Genomic DNA, 14064 nt, shown 5'->3' on the forward strand with positions numbered 1-14064 from the left:
TAGAGGTCTGGCAAAGGTGATCTGGAGCGTTGCAGATGAAGAGGTTCCTTCCCTCCAGGGTAGGGAAGGGCATCAGAGGAAAGTTCCATGGAGGATGGCCTTGAGGATTATGTCAAGTCAGAAAAGTAGGGAAAGGATTCCTGCCCAATACAAAGCCCATCAGTCTGAGAGAGTATGGTGGGTTAAGCAAAAGCTAGGATTCTGGACATCTGGGGCTGAGTATTTGTATATAGAGAGAGGAAAAGCTGGAAACTGGGCTGGAAAGATAGGTCTGGAATGAAAGTGTAAAAGACCATGGCTGTCTGACTAAATTGAGGCTCAGCTAGCTAAGTTTGTCCTTCCCATGGAAGCAAGCTAAATAGTGTAGTGACTCTGCTACCAGACTGCCTGGGCTGGGATGCTGGCCATACCACTTTGGAGCAGTGTTAACTGCGCAGGTTAATTCTCCTCTCTGAGTTTCAGTTTTCTCTTCTGAAAAAAAGTAATAATAAGAGTGCCCATGTCACAGAGTTGTGGTAAGAATTAAATGAGTATTACACGTAAGTACTCAGCACAGAGCCTGATACATACAAAACTCTCAATAAATGTTAGCTGCTGCTACTGTATTATTATTGTTGGTCTACTTCTGATTCAGTGTACAGCTCTTCAAAGTTATAGAACTAATTTTGTAACCATTTTTCATATAAACACACAAGAGCCTGTGACTCTTTATACAGAGCTTTTTTTAAAATTTGCTTATTTTATTGAAATATACTTGATATACAATGTTGTGTTAGTTTCAGGTGTTCAGCAAAGTGATTCAGTTATACAACATATATATCTTTTTTTTTTCCAGATTGTTTTCCCTTATAGGTTATTGCAAAATGCTGACTCTAGGTCCCTGTGCTATACAGTAGGTCCTTGATGGTTATCTATTTTATATATAGTAGTTAATCCCAAACTCCTAATTTATCCCTCCCCCCAACTTTCTCCTTAGGTAACTATAAGTTTGTTTTCTATGTCTGTAGATCTGTTTTGGTTTTGTATATAAGTTCATCTGTATCTTTATTTTTTTTAAGGTTCCACATATAAGTGATATCATATGATATTAGCCTTTCTATGTCTGGCTTATTTCACTCAGTATGATAATCTCTAGGTCCATCTATATTGTTGCAAATGGCATTACTTCATTCTTTTTATGGCTGAGTAATATTCCATTGTATAAATAAACCACATCTTCTTTATCCATTCATCTGTTCATGGACATTTAGGTTGCTTCCATGCCTTGGCTATTGTAAATAGTGCTGCAATGAACATTGGACTACATGTATCTTTTCGAATTATGGTTTTCTCTGGATGTATGCCAGGAGTGGGATTGCTGTATCACATGGTAGTTCTTTATTTAATTTTTATAAGGAGCCTCCATATTCTTCTCCATAATGGTTGCACCAATTCACATTACCATCACCAGTGTAGGAGAGTTCCCTTTTCTCCACACCCTCTCCAGCATTTATTGTTTGTAGACTTTTTGATGATGGCCATTCTGATGGGTGCGAGGTGATACTTCACTGTAGTCATTTCTCTAATAATTCGTGATGTTGAGCATGTTTTCATGTGTCTTTTGGCCATCTGTGTGTCTTCCTTGGAGAAATGTCTATTTAGATCTTCTGCCCATTTTTTGATTGGGTTGTTTGTTTTTTTGATATAGAGCTGCTTGAGCTGTTTGTATATTTTGGAGGTTAAACCCTTGTCAGTTGAATGATTTTCAAATATTTTCTCCCATTCTGTAGGTTGTCTTTTGGTTTTGTTTATGGTTTCCTTTGCTCTGCAAAAGCTTTTAAGTTTAATTAGGTCCCATTTGCTTATTTTTGTTTTTATTTCCATTACTCTAGGAGGCAGATCCAAAAAGATATTGCCATGATTTATGTCAAAGAGTATTCTGCCTAAGTTTTCCTCTAAGAGTTTTATTGTGTCTGGCCTTACATTTAGGTCTTTAATCCATTATGAGTTTATTTTTTGTGTATGGTGTTAGAGAATGCTCTAATTTCATTCTCTTACATGTAGCTGTACAGTTTTCCCAGCACCACTTATTGAAGAGACTGTCTTTTCTCCATTGTACATTCTTGCCTCCTTTGTCATAGATTAATTGACCTTAGGCACATGGGTTTATTTCTGGGATTTCTATCCTGTGACATTGATCTATATTTCTGTTTTTTGTGCCAATACCATACTGTATTGATTACTGTAGCTTTGTAGTATAGTCTGAAGTCAGGGAGCCTGATTCCTCCAGCTCCCTTTTTCTTTCTCAAGATTGCTTTGTTATTTGGGGTCTTTTGTGTTTCCATACGAATTTAGAAATTATTTTATGCTAGTTCTGTGAAAAATGCCATTGGTAATTTCATAGGGATTGCTTTGAATCTGTAGATCGCATTGGGTAGTAGAGTCATTTTAACAATATTGATTCTTCCAATATAAGAACATGGTATATCTTTCCATCTGTTTGAGTCATATTCGATTTCTTTCATCAGCATCTTATAGTTTTTGTAGTGCAGTTCTTGTGCCTCCTTAGGTAAGTTATTCCTAGGTATTTTATTCTTTTTGATGCAATGGTAAATGGGATAGTTTCCTTAATTTCTCTTTCTGATCTTTAATTGTGAGTGTATAGAAATGCATCAGATTTCTGTGTATTAATTTTGTATCCTGAAACTTTACAAAATTCATTGATGAGCTCTAGTAGTTTTCTGGTAGCCTCTTTAGGATCTACTATGTATAATGTAATGTCATCTGCAAACAGTGACAGTTTTACTTCATCTTTTCCAATTTGGATTCCTTTTTTTTCTTTTTCTTCTCTAATTGCCGTGGCTAAGACTTCCAGAACTTTGTTGAATAAAAGTGATGATAGTGGAAATCCTTGTCTTGTTCCTGATCTTGAGGAAATGCTTTCAATTTTTCACCACTGAGTGTGGTGTTTGCTGTGGGTTTGTTATATATGACCTTCATTATGTTTAGATACATTCCCTCTATGCCCACTTTTTGGAGAGTTTTTATCATAAATGGATGTTTAATTTTATCAAAAGCTTTTCCTGCATCTTTTGACATGATCATATGGTTTTTATTCTTCAGTTTGTTAGTGTGGTGTATCACACTGATTGATTTGTGGATATTGAAATTTCCTTGCATCTCTGGTATAAATCCCACTTGATCATGGTGTATGATCCTTTTAATGGATTGTTGCATTTGGTTTGCTAGTATTTTGTGGGGATTTTTGCATCTGTGTTCATCAGTGATATTGGCCTGTAATATTTTTTCTTGTGGTGTCTTTGTCTGGTTTTGGTGTCAGCGTGATGGTGGCTTCATAGAATGAGTTTGGAAGTGTTCCCTCCCCTACAATTTTTTGGAACAGTTTCAGAAGGATAGGTGTTAACTCCTCTCTAGATGTTTGGTAGAATTTGCCTGTGAAGTCATCTGGTCCTGGTGTTTTGTTTATTGGGAGTTTTAAAATCATAGATTCAATTTCAGTACTTGTAATCATTCTGTTCATATTTTCTGTTTCTTCCTGGTTCAGTATTAGAAGATTGTACCTTTCTAAGAATTTGTCCATTTCTTCTAGGTTGTCCAATTTATTGGCATATAGCTGCCTGTAATAGTTTTTCATGGTCCTTTGTATATCTGTGGTGTTGTTTGTAATGTCTCCTTTTTCATTTCTCATTTTATTGATTTGAGCCCTATCCCTTTTTTTCTTGATGAGTCTGGCTAATGGTTTATCAATTTTGTCTATCTTCTCAAAGAAACAGCTTTTACTTTCATTGATCTTTGCTATTGTTTTCTTCGTCTCTATTTCATTTATGTTTGCTCTGATATTTATGATTTTCCATCTACTAACTTTGGGTTTTGTTTGTTCTTCTTTCTCTAGTTGCTTTAGGTGTAAGGTTATGTCGTGTATTTGAGATTGTTTTGTTTCTTGATGTAAGCTCGTATCACTATAAACTTCCCTCTTAGAACTGCTTTTGCTGTGTCCTGTAGGTTTTGGATCATTGTGCTTTTGTTTTCATTTGTCTCTAGGTATTTTTTTAAATTATTATTCTTTGATTTCTTCAGTGATCCATTGGTTATTTAGTAGCATATTATTTAGCCTCCACATGTTTTGTGTCTTTTGCAGTTTTTCTCATGTAGTTATTTCTAATCTCACAGTGTTGTGGTCGGGAAAGTTGCTTGATATGATTTCAGTTTTATTAAATTTACTGAGCCTTGCTTTGTGTGATCTATCCTGGAGATAGATGTGATAGATTCTCCAGGATAGCATGTGATCTATCCTGGAGAATCCATGTGTACTTTATTAGAAGGTGTATTCTTCTACTTTTGTATGGAATGCTCTATAAATATCAATTAAGTCAATATGGTCTAATGTGTCATTTAAGGCCTGTGTTTCCTTATTGATTTTCTGTCTGAAATATCTGTCCATTGATGTAGGTGGGGTGTTAAAGTCCCCCAATATTATTGTGTTACTGTTGATTTCACCTTTTATGGCTGTTAGAATTTGCCTTATATATGGTGGTGCTCCTATGTTTGGTGCATATATATTTACAATTGTTATATCTTCTTTTTAGGTAGATTCCTTGATCATTATGTACTGTCCTTCCTTGTCTCTTGTAACAGTCTTTATTTTAAAGTCTATTTTGTCTGATATTAGTACTGCTACTCCAGCTTTCTTTTGATTTCTATTTGCATGGAATACCTTTTTCCATCCCCTCATTTTCAGTCTGTATGTGTCTCTAGATCTGAAGTGGGTCTCTTGTAGTCACCGCATATATGGGTCTTGTTTTTGTATCCATTCAGCCAGTCTATGTCATTTGTTGGAGGATTTAATCCATTTACATTTAAGGTAATTATCAATATGTATGTTCTTACTGCCATTGTGTCCATTGTTTTGGATTTTTTTGTAAGTCTTTTTTCTTCCTTTCTTCTTTTGTTCTCCTCTTTTATGATTTTTGACTATTTTTAGTGTTGCTTGCATTCCTTTTTCTTTTTTTTGGTATATCCATTGTAGATTTTTGGTTGCTGTTACCCTGAGGTTTTGTTATAGCAGTCTCTACATATTCATGATTGTTTTAAGTTGCTGATCTCTTAATTTCAAATACATTTCAAATATCCTGCATTTGTACTCTCCTCCTCTCACAATTGCTGGTTTAGATATATTTGTGTGTGGATGATTTCCTACTTTTACTGTATGTTTGCCTTTACCAGTGAGCTTTCCCATTTTGTAATTTTCTTATTTCTAATTGTGGCCTTTTCTTTTCCTCCTAGAGAAGTTAATTTAGCATTTCTTGTCAAGCTGAATTCTTTAGCTTTTGCTAGTCTTGCAAAGCTTTTGATTTCTCTGTCAAATCTGAACGAGAGCCTTGCTGCATAGAGTATTCTTGGTTTTAGGTTTTCCCCTTTCATCACTTTAAATACATTGTGCCACTCTCTTCTGGCCTGCAGTGCTTCTGCTGAAAAATTAGGTGATAACCTCATAGGGATTCCCTTGTATGTTATTTGTAGCTGTTCCCTTGTTTCTTTTAATATTTTCTCTTTATCTTTAATTTTTGTCCATTTGATTAGTATGTGTCTTGGTGGGTTCCTCCTTGGGTTAATCCTATATGGGACTCTCTGTGCTTCCTGCACTTGGTTGACTGTTTCCTTTCCCATGTTAGGGAAGTTTTCAGCTATCATCTCTTCAGATATCTTCTCAGGCCCTTTCTCTCTCTTCTTCTGGGACGCCTATAATGTGAATGTTGGTGCATTTGACATTGTCCCAGAGGTCTCTTAAAATGTCCTCATTTCTTTCCATTCTTTCTTCTTTATTCTATTTCATATCAGTGATTTCCACGACTCTGTCTTCCAGCTCACTTATCCATTCTTCTGCCTCATTTATTCTGCTGTTGATTTCTTCTAGTTTGTTTTTCATTTCAGTTATTGTATTCTTCAACTTTGTTTGGTTGTTCTTTATATTTTCTAACTCTTTGTGAAAATTTTATTGTAACTTATCACTCTGTGCATCCATTCTTTTCCCGAGTTCTTGGATCATCTTTATGATCATTACTCTGAACTCTTTCTTGGGTATATTGCGTAACTCCATGTTAGTTATTCTTCTGGGGTTTTATCTCATCCTCTGCCATCTCATTTTGTCTCGATTTCTTTTTGTATTTTTATGTATGGAAGGTTAGTTATGTTTCTCGACCCTAGAGAAGTGGCCCTTTGTAGACTATGTCCTATGTATCCCAACAGTACACTCTCCTCTTGTCACCCATGGGCCAGGAACCAACTGGTCCCAGAGTAGGTTCTAATCTGTATTTGCGGATTCAGTTCTGCAGTGTCCTGGATAGTAGCTTTCTTGCTTCTTGTGTTTGTCTCTGGTGGGTGAGGCTGGTCTAGATGTTTGTGCAGGCTTCTTGACAGGATTGGCTGGTGCCTGCCCCATGGTGTGTGGAGTTGGGCCTTGGCCCTCTAGTGGGCAGGGCTGTGTCGAGGGGCACGTCTAGAGTCAGCTGTGGGCTTGGGAAGTCTTTAGCCAGCCTGTCTGCTGATGGGTGGGGCTGTGTTCCCACCCTATTGGTTTTTTGGCCTCTGGCATCCCAGTACTGGAACCAACAGGCTGTTGGGTGGGGCCATGTTTTAGTGCCAAATGGAAACCTCCAGGAGAACTCAAACTGATGAATATTCCCTGGTACCTCTGCCTCCAGTTTTCTTGTCCCCACAGTGAACCATAGCTCACCCTTGCCTCCCGAGGAGACCCTCCAAGACCCACAGGTAGGTCTGGCCCAGGCTCCTATGAAGTCACTGCCTTTGCCCTGGGTCCTGGTGTACATGAGACCTTGTGTGCACCCTCCAAGAATGGATTCTCTGTCTCCCCCAGTTCTGTGGAGCTCCTGCACTCAACCTCCCCTGGCCTTCAAAGCCAGGTGCTCTGGGGGCTCTGACATAGTTACTGACATAGTTTGTGCCTCATTTCCTTCAAATGTCTCTCAAATGTCACCTTATTAGTGAAACCTTCCCTGGATACTTGAATATAAAATAGCAATCCCCATTCCTAGCCCCTTTACTCTCCAATCCCTTAATTGGCCTCTTTTTCTTACCCATAGCAATTACCACTTCCTGGTATATTATTTTTATTGTTATTTATTTGTTTTTATTGTCACTTTTTAATTGTCTATTTCACTTCATTATAATGAAAGCTCCATGAAGGCTGACAATGAACAAAATACATAAATAAAGTATATAGTATGTCAGATGGCAATAAATGTTATGAAGAAAAATAGAGCAGGAAAGGGGTAGAAGGAGTATTGGTGGGAGGGTGCTGCTTTAAACAGGGCAGTTGGGGTAGGCCTCACTGAAAAGGTGAAAGTCAAGCAAAGATCTGAGGGAACTGAGGGAGCAAACTATGAGACTATCTGGAAGAGAAGCATCCCAGGAAGAAAGAACAACAAGTACAAAGATCCTGAGGTGGGAACATGCTGGAATATTAGAGGAACAACAAGGCAGGCAGTATAGCTAGAGTAGAGTGATTGTGGAAAAAAGTGGTGGGAGATGGGGTCAGAGAGAACATGGGAGGCAGATGGCATATGACTTTTTGCATTATTTTAAAGACTTTAAACTTTGCAGATTTTGAGCTGAGGAGTTGGCATGGTCTTAGTGAAATGTCTAGGGAGCTGTAGCAGCAAGGAAGGAGGAAACAGATCAGGACAGAGGCCCCTACAGTGATCCAGGTGAGAGGAGATGGTGGCTCAGACCAGGGTAGAGGCACTAGAGGTGGTGAGAAGTAGTTGAGTTCTAGATGTATTTAGAAGATAGAACTGGCCAGACTTGGTGATGAAGGGTGTGAGAGAAAGAGAAGAGTAAGGAATAGGAGCTTTCAAAACTGAGAGGGAGGGATTGGCAAGGTGAGACCAGAGCCAGGAGAGCTGACTCTCCCAGAAGCCAGGGGAGACACAGGGGTTTTATAAAAGGTGATATTACCAAGAGTGTATGTGTCAGATGCTGCCCAGAGGCACAGCAAGATAAAAGTAGAAAATGTGCCATTGGATATGGATCTGAGTAGTCACTGGTGATGTGGGCAAGGCCAGTTTGGAGCAGACGTGAGGGTGTATGCCAGACTGCAGTGGAGTGTCAAGAATTTGGTCTGCAAGGAAAGGGAGAATGTATGCAGCTTCCTTGCTCTAGAAGCTTGACTGCAAAGAGAGAGTAGGTAGAGGGGGCTCTTGGGTTCAGGTTTGTTTTTACAAGGTGGAAAGATATGAGCTTGTTTATATGCTGAGGGGGAGAACCAAGCAAGGTGAAGATATAGGAAACAGGATAATTGATGGGTGGGAGGCCCTGGATGTGGTTGAGGATGGGAACCAGAGCCCCTACAGATGAGTGGGCCTTGGCTGGGAGGTAAGACTAAGACAAGAGGGAAGGATGTGTGGATGCCATATAATGTGTTGTTATGGAAAGTTGATGATATCACATCTAATGACCTCTACCTGCTCTGGGAAGTGGAAGGCAAAGTCCCCAAAGAGAGGAAAAGCAGTAACTGGGGAGGTTCAAGGAAACTTGCTATTATTGGACAAAGTTTGAAATAGTTACTGTAGAGAATGGGCAAGTCGATAAAGGCCTTTTTATTATTATTATTTCTTCTATAGTGTTCATCAGTCCAGGCTTAGGAGAGGACAATGGCTTGATCCAAAGTTTGTGTGTTACTGGGTGAGAGATTGAAGTGATTTAATGAACATAGGGTCAAAGATAGACAGGGAAGGAAGTGAAGACAGGGGAGGGGAACAAATGAAGAGAAGGTAGGAGATAACATGGTCCCTAAAACACAGAGCCTGGCACAGAGTAGATCTCAATAAATATTTGTTGTGTGAAAGAATGGGAGATTCTGTGGGGTCAAACCATAAGGTTCCAGGAATGTCACTTCTGGAAACAGGCAATTCTAGCTAGAAAGGAGGACCAACATTTCCAGGTGAAGCCAAGGGAGCAGGTGGTAAAATGGAGGGTAGATGATGTTATGAGAGTCAAGGAGGTGAAGGAACTGCAGGTGAAGGCATTGGATGAGTCACTTGAGCAGACCTTGCCATCAGCCCAGGCTCTACTTTTCTACTGGGAGGAGGCAACCTGTACTGGGAGGAGACTGGCAAAGTAGGAGCTAGCAAGTAGACTAGTTTTTGGAAGCCAATGTCGACTGTGACTGTAACTCAGAAGGTACCAGGATGAAACAGATTGTTGTTCATCTTGCATCTTCATCAAGAAGATGGCTTGAACATGGAAGAGCAGGGTTTCCCTGAGGCTAGGAGAGCAATGAAACCCCTTTAGAGTTTGGAAATAACCAACAAAAATAGAGCAGGGAGAGGGAGAGCTCTGCTCCTCCCATACGTCCAGACCCTCAATCTGGACTTGCCACACGGGGGCTGCCACTGTTCCTTGCTTGCTGCATTACTCCTGAGTGCCAATTCTATCATAGGGATAAGGGCTGGGGCCTTTGACAACTAAGGGGCTACCACCATTCTCAGTAAGAGAGAGCCCTGTATATACACTGCCCAGACCTATGAAATGAAGTCAGGGCTTGCCCCCCTCTTCCCCAGTGCTCCCACTCACATATGAGGCAAAACATGGTATCCTGTGAAAAGCCCTGTCTTAGACAAGAAACCTCATGGGTTCTAGTTCTGGCTGTACCATTGCCTCACTGTGTGACCTTGGGCAACTTTCTTCCCTTCTCTGGGCCTTAGTTTCCACATCTGTACAAAAACTGGTCTGCCTACCTCAGAGTTATAATAGAAGTAAATGAAATAATGGATGTGTAAATGTTTTGTAAGCAGTCAAATGCTCTGGGCCCACAAGAGAGTGGTTAAATTAATGCTGCCGGAATAAACCTAAGTATATATGGTCAATTAATTTATGACAAAGAGCCAAGATATACAATGAGGACAGGACAGTCTCTTCAATAAATGGTGTTGGGAAAACTGGACAGTCACATGGAAAAAAATGAAACTGGACCTCTATTTTACAGCATACACAAAAATTAACTCAAAATGGATTAAAGACTTGAACATAAGACCTGAAGCCATAAAACTCCTTAAAGAAAACATAGGTGGTAAGCTCCTTGACATCAGTCTTGGCAGTGATATTTTGGATTTGACACCAAAAGCAAAGGCAACAAAAGCAAAAATAAACATGTGGGACTACATCAAACTAAAAAGCATCTGCACAGCAAAGGAAACTATCAAAAAAATGAAAAAGCAACCTACCAAATGGGAGGAGATACTTGCAAACAATATATCCTATAAGGGGTTAATATAAAATATCAAAAGAACTCATACAACTCAACATCAAAAAAACAAACAACCTGATTAAAAAATGGGCAGAAGACCTGAATAGACATTTTTTCAAAGAAGATACAGATGCACAACAGGTACATGGAAAGGTGTTCAATATCACTAATCATCAGGGAAATGCAAATTAAAACCAAAATGAGATATGACCTCACCCCTGTTAAAATGGCTGTTATCGAAAAGATAAGAAATATCAAATTCTGGCAAGGTTGTGGAACAAATGGAGCCCTTGTGAACAGCTCATGGGAATGTAAATTGATGCAGCCACTATGTAAAAAAGTATGGAGGTGTCTCAAAATTAAAAATAGAGCTACCATATGATCAAGCAATACCTCTTATGTGTATTTATCCAAAGAAAACAGACACTAGATATGTGCACCCCCATGTTCACTGAAGCATTATTTACAATAGCCAAGACATGGAAGCAACCCAAGTGTTCAAGAATGGGTGAATGGGTAAAGAAAATGTGATGTGCACACACACACACACACACACACACACACACACACACACACACACACACACTGGAATATTATTTTGCCATAGAAAATAATGAAATCTTGTCATTTGCAACAATATGGATTGACCTGGAGGGCATTTTGCTAAGTGAATAATTCAGAGACAAATACTATATGATTTCACTTATATGTAGACTCTAAAATTTAAAAAAAAAAGCGAGATTATACACAGAACAGATTGGTGGTTGCCAGAGGCAGGGGTTGGGGGTGGACAACATGGGTGAAGGATGTCAAAAGGGACAAACTTCCAGTTATAAAATAAATAAGTCATGGGGATGTAATGTACAACATGATGAATATAGTTAATAATACTGTATTGCCTATCTGAAAGTTGCTAAGAGAATAGATCTTATAAGTTCTCATCACAAGAAGAAAATTGTAACTGTGTGGTGACAGATGTTAACTAGATTTGTTGCGGTGATTATTTCACAATATACACAAATATTGAATTCTTACGTTGTACACTTGGAACTAATATAATGTTGTATGTCAGTTATATTTCAGTAAAAAATGTAATTATGCCAGATTTGCCCTGGGAAATCAGGGAACATGTTCTCTATACATTCAGTAAGTCATTCCTATGACTATGCATACCCCATTCTAAGGACTGAAATCTTCAAGTCCGAAAGACCAGGATATTCAGGGCCCTCTCCAGTCTAGTCCCCAGCCTAGCTCTTGTTGAAACTCATTGAACTGGAACCAGACTAAATTGGTAACCCAAACTGCCCTGCTTTTTCCCACTTCTATGTCTTTGCTCACTGAGTTCCCTCCACTAATACCTTTTCTTTCCTGTCTACTAATTAAAACACTTTACACCCTTCAAGGCCAAGATCAAACACTACCTCTTCCATTATCCTTTCCCTCAAGTTAGCAGCTGAAGGGGATCTCTGTGGTTTCTGCAGTACAGTGGACCATTTGCACTTTGGATCTTGTCTTTGTGGGCCACCTTTCCGAATAAAGCGAAAGAATTTTCCCATTGCATGAAAGAATGCAGACTGGTCAGTGGCATGTGCAGAGCAGAGCCAGCCCTAGGCTAATGGCAATTCCAGGAAGGGAGGGAGGGAAGGAGAGAGGGAGAGAAGAAAGAAGGAAAAAAGGGAAGTTAGGAGGAGACAGGGAGAGAGAGAAGGGTTAAGATTTAGCTTTCTTGGAAGCTGCATTCCCACTTGTTCAGTTTATAGTCAAGATCTAACTGGGAAAACAAATTACCTGGAAACTGGTGGTTGTAATGGAGGGTTGGGGGAGGCTAGGTTATTACCTGGGGGCAATTCCAACAAGAAACTAAAGGCCAAGGGTGACATTTCATTCCAGGAACCTCCTCCTCGCACTTCCTAGGGAAATTTGCCTCAGAAGATTCATCATCAGAATTTGAGATGATCCATTTTCACTCCAGGCCTGTTGTCTGGATGGGGAAGAAACCAAGGCAGCAGGCCTTAAAGTTGTTTCTGCCCACAGCAGCACAGGCAACTGGAAGAACAACAGCTCAGAGAGGTCTGGAGAGCTGAGCTGCCAATAACATGGGCACTTAACTTTGAAAGTTTCTCAGTCTGCTCATCTGGGAAACGGGGCAAAGAGTTTCAGCTCTTCCTCTCTGCCTAGAATTTGGTATGCTCCTACATCCTCGTCAAATGCAATTCTTTTGATATGCCCAGAGTATCTACGTGCTTTCAAGGGTCAACCAGAGAATCGGTGTTCCAGATGGCACAAGGGAGGCCACCTGGCCAAGCCCCATTTGAAGGGTGTACTTTCCTGGGGTCCTAAAGTAGATGGAGTTGCTGAGCTTGATTCCTAATCTCCTAAACCCTGATTAAGGGGATGGGGAGTGGAGTGAGGAGTGCAATCCCAGGTAACTCACCCTTCATGAACCCAGATTGAAAGAAAGGTAGAAGAGACCTGCAGCTCACTGCCCTAAAGTCTGCATTTACAGTCCAGTCCTTCAGTTCTCTTGCCCCTTGGAGATAAACAGTTGCACTGCTCTCCAAAATGCTTTATGCATTTGAAAGTCTGGAAGCTGAGTGGGGCAGGACCATGGGGATAGATGTCCAGTATTCTTGCCTTCCTTCTTAAAGTCTCTTAGGCACTAGGAGCTAGGGAGAGTGGGAGAGGTAAGAACGGGGAGAGGCAAGTCACTTCAAGACCCCATTCCCTGCCTCCCTTCCTGCATGATGGGAGATAATTATGTAGGGGCGTGTGGGGTGGGTCTGTCAAGGCAGCTCCCAGGAAAAGCTCCAAACATCTAAAGTACTCCCCATATACAGATTATCTGGGCTCGTATCCTCTACCCCTTCACCTTGTGTCTTTTTCACTGCTCATCCGCATCCTCACCCGTAGTGGTGCAGGAGATATGAAAGAAGGTACTGTGGAAAGATGAAGATTTAGCACAATTGAAGGTGCCTGGATCTGGATTTGGGTGGTTATCTGTGTTGGTCCAGGCCCTGGTTGCCTGGACCAGTTAGGAGGACTAACCACTGCAGGCTGTGTTTCCCAGGCTCTCATATTAGTTGACTTCTAGTTTCCCTCAGTGAGACAGACATTGAAAGCAGATTGAAGGACAAGAATGAGGGAAAGGAGAGGGTATTTCTTCCTTTTCTCTTGTTTGGATACCCATGATAAACCTGTGATTCTACTTTCTATCAGGTGACCCCTGTCCCTAGAGTCTGGACATACTTCCTCCCTCACCCTTCCAACCTAAGTGTGATGTTGGCCTCCTGCTGTCACTAAACTCTGGGTTAACTTCCTATCCTTCTTAGATTCTCTGCCTATCACCTATGTAACCAATTTCCTCTTTGTGTTAAATTCGTTGTGACAAATATTTGGTAGTTTGTTTTCCTACTTAGGTCTTGACTATAAAATAGACTAGTGTAATTGCAGCCTATGATTCAAGGTGAGTGAATGGGAGACTCCTTGGTCACTTGACTCAAATAGGGTATTGGGCAACAGCCCCTGAAAAGGGTGAAGCCCCTTTACTTCACCACAACCCGATGTCAGTAGATTGGCTGTGGACCCAAGTTTGGTTCGGTAACAATAGCAGCCAGAGATTCAATGGAGATACAGGGCTGAGCAAGATGATGCTACCCTTATACTTACCTGAATTCTTCAGGACCTTGCTTCTAGGACATTACAGCTCCAAATTCTCTCAAGGATCTTGGTGGGGATGTATAGGCCATTGGGTTAGTTTTCTCCTTCAGTGGCTAGGCTTCTATGCCTGTTGAATATCAGAT

The sequence above is a fragment of the Physeter macrocephalus genome, chromosome 21 (genome assembly GCF_002837175.3).
Source record: "Physeter macrocephalus isolate SW-GA chromosome 21, ASM283717v5, whole genome shotgun sequence".
Taxonomy (NCBI): domain Eukaryota; kingdom Metazoa; phylum Chordata; class Mammalia; order Artiodactyla; family Physeteridae; genus Physeter; species Physeter macrocephalus.